Genomic DNA, 13,732 nt, shown 5'->3' on the forward strand with positions numbered 1-13,732 from the left:
ACCTTGACCTTCAAATGCCACTTTCTTGAACAGCCCCAATCTAAAATTTGTCATAAGGTAAAAATTTGTTCTGCAAAATCCACATTGGTCGTGTCCAGTTAAACTATCAGTATACTGGGTAAGACGCTCATATATCACATTTGAGAAGATTTTGAAGGCAGTATTAGAAGAGTTATTCCTCTATCTATAACAACTGATTATATATTGACATAAAACACTAGTTTATTTTTATTTGACAATCATACAAAATATATTATACTCTTCATTATCATTATTAGATAATATTATGTACTTACTACATACTAGTGTCTACAAAATTTCTGTGTGGTGAGGTTGGAAACATTTATGTGTAAAAAAACAAATGTCCATGCCATGTGTACAAACTTAGAGAGAACGTTGGCATTGACAAAAACTGTGTTAATACGTATAAAACATTGACGTGTTTTAACCATTTTTGATTATTTTCTGAAACTACCAGGGCTTTTCAACTGGTCTTTCAAATGAAATCACAAAATTTGGATTCCGGCTCTATTTCTAAATGATCTAATAAGTGAAAGAGGTAGCCAGCCGTTTACTTTTATTACGTCTTGATTTCCTAATAATATAATATTGTAAAATATGAACACACTATTTTTTGAATTGTTTAAAAATTGTTTAGTAGAGAACGTGGTGTTGGAATTGTGGCAGAATTTTTGCGTGTCATGTTTATGATATGTGTAAATATTATTATCCAAGGCGGAACTCAACAGCCTAAGCTTTAATAACTATTTTTTTATGTATTCTTTCATCGAAAGCAATATGTAATTACTTTCTTATATTATAAAGAATATTATTTTGAATAGTTTAATTGGAATATTGACATTAAGTAATGTATAAATTGATGACAGCCTCGTGAAACAAATCGATTTCTTGTAAGTATATTCCATTCTATGGATGTAAGATTTTCAAACTAAATTATGCATGTGTATTTTGTAAGAACACAATATGTATTGTTATTTGGATTGGTGCTTCTTCTACTGAATTAGCAATCAATTTGTGTCACGATGATGGGTCTTCTATGATTTACTGCATAATTATTTAATATATATCGTCGCCGTAGATATCAAGGAGCCAGTCCACAAAATCATAATCCTGAGAAACAGGCGCGGAAAGATTTTATGTGACAAAAAAAGTAACATTTTTTTATTGAACTTTTTTGTTTTTAAAGATATAACGGTGAAACTTTGAATGTACTTTGTGGTGTTATCTTTTTATTATTTTGTACAAATAACTAAAAAAAATAGTATCTTAGAAGTTATGTGTGTTATATCTCTTGACGACTGAATATTGAAATGTACAAAAAATGCAGTCAAAAGAGTTTTGTGGCTTAAATCCATTGACCACTGCATCTTTGATGATTTTAAAATGCTGTTGTGTACTTTACTCATTTTTGCCAAATTTGTGGCTTGGCTCCCTTGACATCTACGGCGACGATATATGATATTTAATGAATTAAATTGTATTCCATTAAAACTGAGGTGTTGCTGGTCATCCCTATCTTTATAGTATCATGTTTCTCTAAATTGTTCATTTTTTTTTTATACTTTGGCTATTGAATATAGTTGAACCAGATAATGTAATTGGAAACTATTTAATTATCAGTTTATAGTAGATGTGATGAACTGTAATTTGTTTTAATTACTTTCCAATTTAACTGTAGGTAAAGGTTTATTTTCTTTCCTATGATTTATGTCTAGTTAGACTTAATTTAAGATAATGTTATCATAATTTTGAATTAATGTAAAGAATTCCAGCATTAGTTTTTTATTCAAATAACTGACCATTTCAATGAAATGAGTTTTAGTGTACAAAGTATGATTTATTATGTTTTGGTAAATAATTATATACAAATAAATAATATAGTTATAATCATTAATGTTGTTGGTTTTATTTAATCTTTTTACTTTACTATTCTTTCCTTCTATACCTATTGATAATATCAGGGAATATAAAAATAAGGAAAATGGGATAATCTTATTATTTTTTTAATATCAATAAATTGTCTATTATTTATTAGTGGAACGCCAAAATAGGTATAACAACAGTATTATTATTTGTTGTTAAATGAAAAAGAAGGCGATACGTTTGTGTATTTCCAAACTGTCAGAAAAAAATCATCCATAAACACAAAAATGTATGAGCTGATACGTTTTTGTGTTAATTTTTTTCGATTAAATTATGAGATACGTTTTAGATTATTTCCTTACTCATAGTATGTACGGAGATATGTCTTTGTGTTACAGATGTTCAAACACGCGCGTCAATATCATTTTACTCCCTACTTCAATTATAGTTTGTGAATTTATGGCTACGGCCGTATGTTGTAGCTTAACCACTGGGGAATGACAAAAGAAATGGCGTATTTCAAAAAAACACTACCTTATTCCTCGGTCAATAATTATTATAAATCAATCATTATTCATAAGATGTTTATCACACGAATGGTCAAAGACATAGTTTATAATAAGTATCTTTCGAATCATCTTCAAATGTGTTAATCTTGCCGATTTTTTGAATAATAAATGCCTAATTCTTGTCAAATTTGGGATCACAGAGATTATCAATATAATTTTGTATCGTAAATATTTTACTAAAATTATCGCGTCATAAATTATACTAATGATTTTATAAAGGCGATTAAAAATTAATAAACGTAAAAAATCTTAACACCACTGCACATTCATGTACCGAAATATGACTATATACTAAAACATTAGAGCGAGAGGTTTAAAAGAATACTATTTTATGCAACAAAAATACTTTATGCAGTCATCAAATGTTTAAAATAAATATAAAGGATAATAAGGCTTCAAAATTATATAAATAGATTATCTACAACGTTTAAGGAGTGTCCAGGATCATGGTTTGAAAATACAATAAAAACTCAATTTTGACCTACGACGAGCATGTGGGCCATTAACCAACTCAAAAATTTACAGTTGGGTTTTCGTTAATGCCAACCGCATGTCATCTCAACATTTCATTTGCTTCTTGTTTTGGTTTTCAAATAAAGAAATCGACTCGCAGAGATACATAGAAGCAAACGGTAGTAAAATTCGAATGGCATGCATGGTAACATTTGGATATGACCGATACATAGCACTCCAGAATTGATTCAGAAATTTTTCATGAAATAAGTTAGGTACGTGCCGAAGAATCGTTTTGCAGTTCCAAATATTCATCTTGTACTTCATCGGGAATTTTGACCACATCAAGGGAAACAGAAAATGGCTTTGTATCGGTGTAGCTTCTTTTTCTATCACTGCACACAAAGCACTGGGATATATACAATTTGTAAAATGATTAAAAAAAAATTCAAACATCAAATACTTACATTATGTACATAAATCAAAGTTTTATGTACATTATATAGGTACCCCTCCCAATGTGACAAATAATTTTTCTTCGGCAGTTATACAAGCTCGCATTCGAGTATCGTTTCCATGATTGATTCTCGAACAGTAGCTAACAGCTCGTTACGAGTAACAGTTACAACGACTGCACTAATCTTGCATAGTTGAAAAAGATTCCGGATGTTTTATAAGATCTTTAATGTAACTTTCAAATACACCTTTTGAGTGTCACTGGAGAAGCAGGGGGTGAATCCAATAATGTTTCTTTATTTTCTTTTTTCTCTTTGGTTCAAGAGGTAAATAACTGCATCTTCCACGTCCATCTTGAGGCAGCGATCAGTGCGACCTGGTGACATTGGCTACCGGATGCAAGAATTGGCTGTCCCTTCTTGTGGCTGCCGTAGCTAGGCTGCCTAGTGTGCGGCCAGCTTTACTGTTTTAGACAGCGACTCCACAGAAAATCGGTGGAGACCCCACTTGGGGATGCGACCCATTTGTTGGGAACCCGTGGATGAGATAATTGCCGACAACCTCAGATTATTTACTCTTGATTACGTTAATTCTTTATGTTTTCATTTTATCATAATATTTAGAATAGGACACGATAATTAATGGCACATTGAGCGCCAGTAATTAATTCTCTCATTTTAATGACAAGTTTTACGACATATTATTAAAATTTTATTTATTTTTTACATATTATAGTGAACATTACATTACATTATAGGCGCATATACTTGTATAATGTTCAGCAAACATGGCTGGGCGTTGAGCTTTATTGTTATTATTCTGTCACTGATCGAAATTGTATCCAATGACACTATCTCGGAGAGTTCGTGGTACAATAAAAGCTACTCCGTTTCGACTTTCGTTTTGTCCTGAACAATATACCATGTTGCCAAGTTCAATCTCGAAATGTCCGGATCCTTTCCAATGTGTTTCGCTTAAACCCATTATATTTACGTTGTATCTCTGCATCTCTTTTTCGATGATTGCGAGCTTTCCGGGGTGTTGTACAAGTCCTCTTACGTTCCATGTACCTATTTTCTTTGGGATTTTCGTGACCGATTTACCAGTATCTGATTTCCCACACGTTTTCTGATAAATCACACCCGTGTGCCCAGTAACTAATTTCACACCACGCGGCCCGGACCCTGCGTGGCGCCGGGTGTCAGCCGGATTTCCTGACGTACTGTTACGATTTTGATGTTGCATTTCATGTGGTTTTCGTGGGATTTTAATGTGGTGGTTTCCCGTTGCCTTCCACATCGCAATATTGAAACCGTTCATAATGTTTTCATTATCGTCTTCAAGTGTCTGCTCTAAGGCTGTCCCAATCCCCTTGATCACCACCCTTAGTCAGTACTGAAGAAATTACTGCCTTCCTCCAGTGGATCCCTCTTAGTCTGGCTCCTCTGGGCTCCTCATCATAGACCTGTCTGGCTTGGGAGACCCTTCCGGTAGTTAGACTACCGCCAGCATAGCCCTACGAATCCTCGGAACGCACAAGCCTCCTCACCACGACAAGGTGGAGATCCATTCGATAAGTTGGTATTATTTGTTGCGCGAGTAAGAAAAGACTGTACTTTTTGAGAATACCATACCTACTAGTATATTATATCATGTTCACACCGTGGCTCCTTCAAAAGGGGGGCTGACAGGGCTCTAGCCTGGGGGCCCGGGCTCAGGAAGAGCCCGGCGTGGTGGTCGACTAAATAAGTGATATAAACACACATCACCAAATCTTTCTAATGGTAAAAAAAGTCGCCTGTGGTGCTATTTTTCTTGAATACTGTTACTATTATTTAAGATTGTGGTCGTATGATACAATTTTTTTCATTATGTATCGATAGGTACTCGACAACTCCATAATTCAAATGGATGCATTAAAATATACACATTAATTTTTACCGCGTACACCATTTGGAAAACGTTACTGTAGAACATCACACCGCCTTTGTCTTTAACGATAGGTAGGAGGGCCTGCCAAAAATCCTAGCCTGGGGGCCCGTTTCAGGATGTGGGGGCCATGGTTCACACCCATTGTTGATGTTCATGAAAAGAAGGCACTTGAAATTTATATCAACAAAATGGCAGCCACGCTTCCCAAATTGAGCCAAAAGATTTGAATTATTTTAATATATGCAGGCGAGCAATGTTAGGATATTATTTTGTGTAAACACTATAAAACGTGGGGGTCTAACGGGGTAGTGCATGTGTACCGCACGACACTGTATCCTGATAGTGTCGCATAGCCTCTCCTACTCAATTCCTATCTCTACCTCCACGTGGTGAGCCCTGGAAACCTGAACAACTACACCTAAGATCAGGTAGTCAATCCTGGTGGAAGGTGTGGTCAGGGCTAACGGAGAAGGAAGAAATGGCCCTCCGAAAAGGGGGTTGGGCGTGGGGCCCATCATCCCGTAAAAAACACATTGTTACGAAACCAAAACAACAGCCTCGGAAACCGAACACTAAACTCAGACAACCTGGCAAACGCTTTAAGAAAAATACGATTTGGAACATGGAATACATTATCACTCGACCAGGAGCACTTAAACTCTTTACAGAACAACTTATAAAATACCAATGTGATATTACGGCCCTACAGGAGATGCGATGGATAGGTCAAGGAGTGATGGAGAAACGAGTCTGCACTGTACTCTATAGCTGCCATGATAGTGAACATCATTTTGGGACTGGATTCATCGTAAGCAAACGAGTCAAACATTTAATAATTAGGTTCGAACCAATCAACCCAAGGATCATGCGACTGCGAATTAAAGGAAGTTTCTTCAATTACTCATTCAAGTCGGATGAGGAAAGAGGACTTCTACGATGCATTAGAAAGCACGTACAACAGTTGCCCAAATCACGATGTGAAAATAATACTCGGTGATCTAAATGCCAAAATAGGACGGGAGGGGATCTACACTTCCATTGTCGGAAAACATAGTCTTCACAATGAAAGTAATAAAAATGGTAGGTACCCGACTAATTAACTGTGCAGCGTCACTAAATATGGGTATTGGTAGCACAATGTTCCCCCGTAAGGATATATATAAGGGAACTTGGAAATCCCCGGATGGGTGCACAATAAACCAAATAGACCATATTTTGATAGACAACAGGCACAGATCGGACCTAATAAACGTCCGGACATACATAGGGGCTAATGTAGACTCAGACCATTTCCTAGTGTGTGGAAAAGTTAGAGCAAAGATCTCGAACACCAAAAAGGAAATGGGAGCAAGAGCAAAACCCTTTCACACAGAGAAACTGAAGATTCCGCAGGAACTGGCTCGGTACCAGGAGAGCTTGAACCAGTGATGCCAACCGTACTATAATTATAGTACAATACTATAATTTTAATTCCACGAAAAATGTAAAATACTATAATTTCACGCCAAATACACCAAAATACTACAATTTTAAACGATTCAAGGCGAAAAATGTTCTTGTACTATATATTTTTTAGAAATACTATAATTTTAACGCCTTTGTACTATAATCAGCATAGAAAAAGATGGCAACACTGGCTTGAACACTCACCTGAGCGACAATGTTGAGGTTGGAGACCATGAAGAGGTGAATCAACACTGGGAAGAGTGCAAGACTGCTGTATATAATAATGTTAGGAAGGGTTTCAAGCCTCGTATCATAATGTGCAAGGATTACGATGGCATGATACTCACAGAAAAACACCGTATTCTTGACCGGTGGGTGGGTTTCTTTGATCAACATTTAAATACCCCCCATAATGATGCCGGCAACACTAACATTAATACTCATGACCAGGAATCAGTACAAAGTGGCATGAATGATAACAAAAAACCACTGACATTAAATGAGGTAAAAGGTGCCATGTCAAGGTTAAAAACAAACAAATCGCCTGGAATAGATAACCTACAGAGTGAATTAATAAAATGTGGGGGGAAAGCCTGCTCAAACATTTGTATAGCCTAATCCACCAAGTATGGACTTCAGAAAAGATGCCAGAGGAGTGGAAGAATGGGCTGATTTGTCCCCTACACAAGAAAGGAGACTAACTACAATGTAGTAATTATAGAGGGGTGACACTCCTTAACTCTGCATATAAACTGTTGTCTATTCTGATATTACAGCGGCTAGAACCCATTGTAGAAGGAATACTCAGGCACTACCAAGGAGGCTTTCAACGAGGGAGATCATGTGTTACTCAAATATTCACTCTAAGGCAGATTCTACAAAAGACCACTGAATTCAATATTAACACGTATCACCTGTTCATCAATTTTAAGGCAGCTTATGATAGTATTAATCGAAACCGGTTATACGAAGCAATGCGAGAATTTGAAATTCCGACGAAAATACTTAAACTTGTAGAGATGACAAAGATAGGTATCAATGTGAGATCCCCGGGGTTCCAGCGGCTAGCTCAGGTGTCCATCGAACCCCGGATTCACAAAAAAAAAAAGATGTTCGATTGGAGTATAAATAAAACACGGTCTTTCGTGCTCGTAACGTGGTCTTCTTATATTTTACATTTTCTTTAAACGTTTACATATTTTGTTTTAACAATAACTTTCGCAGGTCCTATCCTATCGGAAAGGGGACGCTTACTAATTACTTTTTTCTTTTTCAAACTTCGCGTACCCACGCCATTCCAGCAAAAAGGACTCTCGTGATTGGCCAAATTTTATCGCGTGATCTTTGATTCGGCGAATCACGAGCCTGACCCTGGCGCAGGCGCGTCGAAATTTGGACGTTGCCGACAAGCGCGGCAAAATTTATTATATTTAAATACTTATATTTAGTCTTAAAATTATCGCTTTCATCCATCATCATTTATACTTTTTAAATTAAATTAAATTTATCTTAATTACACCTCCGCCCAATATGTCATTTTCACACACCGGACGAAGGCCCTTACTTATAAATAAAAAATACTTACGTGGTTGAGCAAGGAATCAGATTAGATGTTTTATGAAGCCGTTTCTAGAGGTCAGGGTTACGTTTCGACTTGAGCTACTAAATGATTATTTTACACCGGGAGAAGCCCGCCTGTAACAGGGGTGTATCATTCGCCCCATCTGGATTAAAGTCGAAAGGTACGCCCTGATCTCATCGGCCACCCATCCAATTCCTTGTTCATCCGTTAAATACATGGCATGATAACAGTTTATATAAAAAAAATTCAACTACAATCTAACTATTCTAACAAAAAAAAAAAAAAAAACAACTAACTTTACGTATTGTTTTTATATTTATTTTAATTACTATTTTCCTGCTCAAAGCAATGCTCCTGAATAAGTCAGAGTTTGATTTATTTTCCTTTCTTATTATCATTGGTCATAATTTATTATTATTTTATTTTTCTCCTGTAATGTCATGCGTTTATTTTGTTTTCGTAATGTTTTTGTTATTCTTCTCGTTCTTTTATACTAGTCAGCGGAGGGGTCGTGGAGCTATAGTCTTCGACTCTTGGGCTGTCCCAGTTTTTTTGTATTCCGAGAGGCTACATTTGTAGACGTTTGGCCCTCGTTCGGAATTATTATTTCGTGTTACGTTTTTCTTCTTCTGGTGCAATAGGAGTGTACCTCGTTTGGCGTCGTCTGCCTTTGCAACCAGGGCGTGGTAGTGGCGTTACTATTGAGCCAGGCTCGTTCCGAGCAGCGGATATCTTTCTGTGGAAAGTTTTCCACTGATCTGCTGGTCTCTGGAGTATCACCTCATAGATGGACAGGTACTGTGTCTCCATCTGTTCCTATTACTGCGGGCAAGGCATCGTATTGCGGTACAACGGCCAGGCTCGTTGACGGCGGCACGGCTTTCTCACAGGTACTAGGATGGATTTTCACAATAAGTATCCTCTTCCCTTTCTTTTTTTTTTTTTTATAGATGGTTACACTTCGGAGGTACCTCTTGTTGTTTCACGATATCTTTCAGGCGTCACGTCCCTAGTCTCTCCATGAACCTGCGCGAGAAACGAGAGTGCGCACTCTCCACACTATCAAGCTTTGGTATCATGAATTTTCGGCTACGCTGCCTTTGGATGCGCTTACTTCGAGAGGTGGCTCCCTTTGTGCTTCCAAATTGTCTTCATCTGTATTTATTCTTTTTCTTTCTTTAGTAATTTATTCGTTCATTAGACTTCCTGTACTTTAAATTTATTCGAATTTACTTTATTAATTACTCCTACCCCATACATTAAATAGCTACTAATTTTATATAAAATCTTCCCATTGTACTTATGGTACTTACTATCACATTTAATATTTTACCCTAATACCCATAATTATTTTGCAACATTGTATTGACTGTATAAATCACATTGATATTAAAAATTGAAATATTCCACCCTCTCATTATATTTATTTCTGAATCAGTACACTTAAAATTGTGTAATTAACTTTATTTTTAGTGAAACCCATTTTATTTAAAAAAAATTGTTATTTCGTTTTACGCGCCCGACATCCTATTCCAAAGGCGCGCCATGCCGATTTGCGGTGCCTCTCACGTTTTATTATTATTATTTTTTATTATTGAAACCCAGTTGAGAAATTTACGGCTTATTGACTCATTTTTTTTTTATCACAAGCATACAATCTCTACTTTCATCCTCTTATACCTAATTTTAACGTATTATTAAAATTTCACTTATCAACTATAATATACACTTCGTCGAGTGATGCCGTATTATTCCCGTTCCGTTTTCGCTGTGTTAAATTTACGATTGGTAATTTGTAAAGAAATAATAGTGACGGTCGTATACTATTTTCTTCGTTTCTCTTTGGATTCAAATTATTAACACGGCGTAACTTTGAAACAGGTTTTCGCTCTACTGTAGAATATACTTTCTTTCCCGTTTATAAAATTGTTTGCGATTTTCAATGTTAATGTTTTCGAATTCATTCATATTTACTTTATTTGAACGGAAAGAATTGGCGTCACTTTGCGAAGCGTTATTTTTAAAACTAGAATGTACATTTTTCTTACTAATGAACTTAAGTTTACAAGGCTCAGAAAGTGGGTCCTTAATTAACTTTGTATCCGTAATTAGAAGAATTTCCGGATGTTTTATTCGTATAATCTACACATTTCACTTCCAACAGGAACTCGGCGTTCACCCTTGACTCGAGGGTTGGCGACTGGTCCTGCTTCATCTCCTCGTGGTCGAGCCTGCGCCCGCACAGCTTCTTTGATTCCTCTCAGCTTGCGCGCCTTCTCAGCCCTCTTTTGAGGCTCCCTGGCCTCCCGTTTCCTTTTTCTCTCCTCACCGAATATCCCGTGGTCGAATAGGGTACACAACATGTTAGTGATACCCTAGGAAAATCGGCATTTTGCTCGCCGTTTTTCGTCGCGAGTGGGCCGTGGCCTCTACGAGCCCTCCTCGCTGGATACCGTCGATGATGTGTCTGGTCTCCATAGGTGGGATTTGTGCAGCCATTCGTCGTACTGGAGACGCGCTAGTGCTACGGTCTCCAGCACGACGCTAGGCGCGGTCAGCTCCGTATGTGGACTGTCTTCGAACACCAGAGGGCTCTCCCGGTTTGATGTTGGAGACAGCACTTCTTCTTCGATAAGGGTTACGTCGGAGTCCGCTTTTTAGTTAACCATTTCTTGGTTGTTCCGGCTCCTGGATCATAAACTTTTATTTAGCGTTCGCGGGCGTAAATTTTATTTCGCGGGTTCGGAAGAATCCATGCGATTCTTCGAGCTTCACGTTGCCAAGGCGCCATTGAGATCCCCGGGGTTCCAGCGGCTAGCTCAGGAGTCCATCGAACCCCGGATTCACAAAAAAAGAAAGATATACGGTAGGAGTATAAATAAAACACGGTCTTTCGTGCTCTTCTTATATTTTACATTTTCTTTAAACGTTTACATATTTTGTTTTAACAATAACTTTCGCAGGTCCTATCCTATCGGAAAGGGGACGCTTACTAATTACTTTTTCAAACTTCGCGTACCCACGCCATTCCAGCAAAAAGGACTCTCGTGATTGGCCAAATTTTATCGCGTGATCTTTGATTCGGCGAATCACGAGCCTGACCCTGGCGCGTCGAAATTTGGACGTTGCCGACAAGCGCGGCAAAATTTATTATATTTAAATACTTATATTTAGTCTTAAAATTATCGCTTTCATCCATCATCATTTATACTTTTTAAATTAAATTAAATTTATCTTAATTACACCTCCGCCCAATATGTCATTTTCACACACCGGACGAAGGCCCTTACTTATAAATAAAAAATACTTACGTGGTTGAGCAAGGAATCAGATTAGATGTTTTATGAAGCCGTTTCTAGAGGTCAGGGTTACGTTTCGACTTGAGCTACTAAATGATTATTTTACACCGGGAGAAGCCCGCCTGTAACAGGGGTGTATCAAATGCCGGGTGAAGCTTCAAGTGGATATATCGGAGCCATTTATATCACTGAATGGCCTCAGGCAAGGTGACGCTCTGGCATGCCTTCTTTTCAATATTCCGTTAGAAAAGGCGATACGGGATGCAAAAATAAATTGATGCCCGTGGCAGCGGCACGATATTTACTAAGCCTGTGCAGCTGCTGACGTATGCCGATGATATCGACATCATTGCCATATCAGTATTGGCGCTGAAAAAGGCATTCACAGCACTAGAAGCCTCTGCCAAAAGAATGGGCTTACAAATAAACGAGGCAAAAACTAAATACATGCCTGCTATGTCACACCAAAGTTAGATATTGGTGCATACAAGTTTGATACGGTCGACAGTTTCTTATACCTTGGTTCTCTTGTAACTCGACATAATGATATTACTACAGAAGAAATTAACAAGAGAATCATGTATGCGAATAAATGCTACTTTGGCATATTAGGACATTTTAAGTCCCGCATACTATCTCGCCAAACTAAAAGCACTCTTTAAAAGACACTTGTAAAGCCAGTGCTCACCTACGCATCGGAAACCTGGACATTAACTCTGCGAAATGAACAAGCCCTAAACATTTTTGAAAGAAAAATTCTCCGCCGTATATATGGACCGATCAGGGACGTCACCAATTGGAGGAGAAAATGTAATGCTGAGCTCTACGGGCTGTACAAAGATTGCAGCGCAGTTCAATCAATTAAGATTGGGAGACTGCGATGGCTAGGTCATGTGCACCGTATGAATGACAATGAACCGGCAAAGAGAGTGATGGCCAGCAATGCGTAGAAGAGGCAGGCCAAAGATTCGCTGGTTCTGGACTGCCATATTCTGGGAGTACCAAATTGGAAAGCGGCCACACTGGATAGGGACAGATGGAGAAGGCCAAGACCCACACAGGGTAGTCGCGCCCCTGTTGATGAATCGTCAATCAGCCAAATTTGAAACAAAAATTGCCTATTGATTGATACAAAATTTCAAATCAGGTCTCCTGATATTTAAAACAGATATTTTTAGTGTGATAAATAAAACAAGTTTCAATGCAAAATTTGAACATCAAAGTAAATTTCATTGGTACGTTAGTATTTTCTTGTAACAATGCTTTGTAACGAAGGAAGATGAGAAATTATCTAAAACGGGATTCAAACAAAAGAACCTCGATTCACGGGTAAAATCAAGTAATACTTCAAAAAAACTCTAGGAATTAACAATATAGCAACATCCCACATATTGTGATCAATGTTCCCTCTAAGGTGTGCGCGCGCAGACCTATCAAAATGTGTCCGCACACATGTTTTCATCCCCGCACACTTTTCAAGCACAAGCAACAATTCAAGTGAACAATACGATTGCTTGCACAGTTTCACATAGTACAATTAATTATTATACTTATTAATTAGGTATAGAAAACTTATTCCCTAAAAATGTCAAAAAGGAGTGGATGTGATATTGCACTGGCAACCTCGTTAAATTTTACGATAAGTATGATAATTATCGTAAAATTTAACGAAGTTGCCAGTGTGGACCCGGCATTAAGAAGAAATTCTGCGATTAATTTAAATTGGAATGGCTATATGGAAACCGAAATGCCATCTTCAATGCATTCGTAAAAAGTAAGAATTGGTGATATATTTGTTTATTCGGAAACAGATTGTCAAATGCATCAATTATGCAAGAATAATTCACGTCTGGGTAGAAGTGGATTGAATGGAGGTTGTATCTTTTAAAAAGGCATTTAAGTCAAAAAGTACACTGGGATGGGATGCTGTTACGAAAAAAAGAAGTAGACTTTTCAAAATAATGACGGAAACACCCGACGAACGAAATAGGATTGAGATTGCAAGCGCAAAAATTCTGGGTGTGATCTAGTCAGTGTTAATTTCATTGATAATGTACTACTGGCTTTAAAAATAAATGATTCTATGCTTTCTGTACAAGATATTCATAATC

This window comes from Rhyacophila brunnea, unplaced genomic scaffold, assembly GCF_057557595.1.
Source record: "Rhyacophila brunnea isolate RB1 unplaced genomic scaffold, BYU_Rbru_1.0 scaffold_21, whole genome shotgun sequence".
Classification (NCBI taxonomy): Eukaryota; Metazoa; Arthropoda; class Insecta; order Trichoptera; family Rhyacophilidae; genus Rhyacophila; species Rhyacophila brunnea.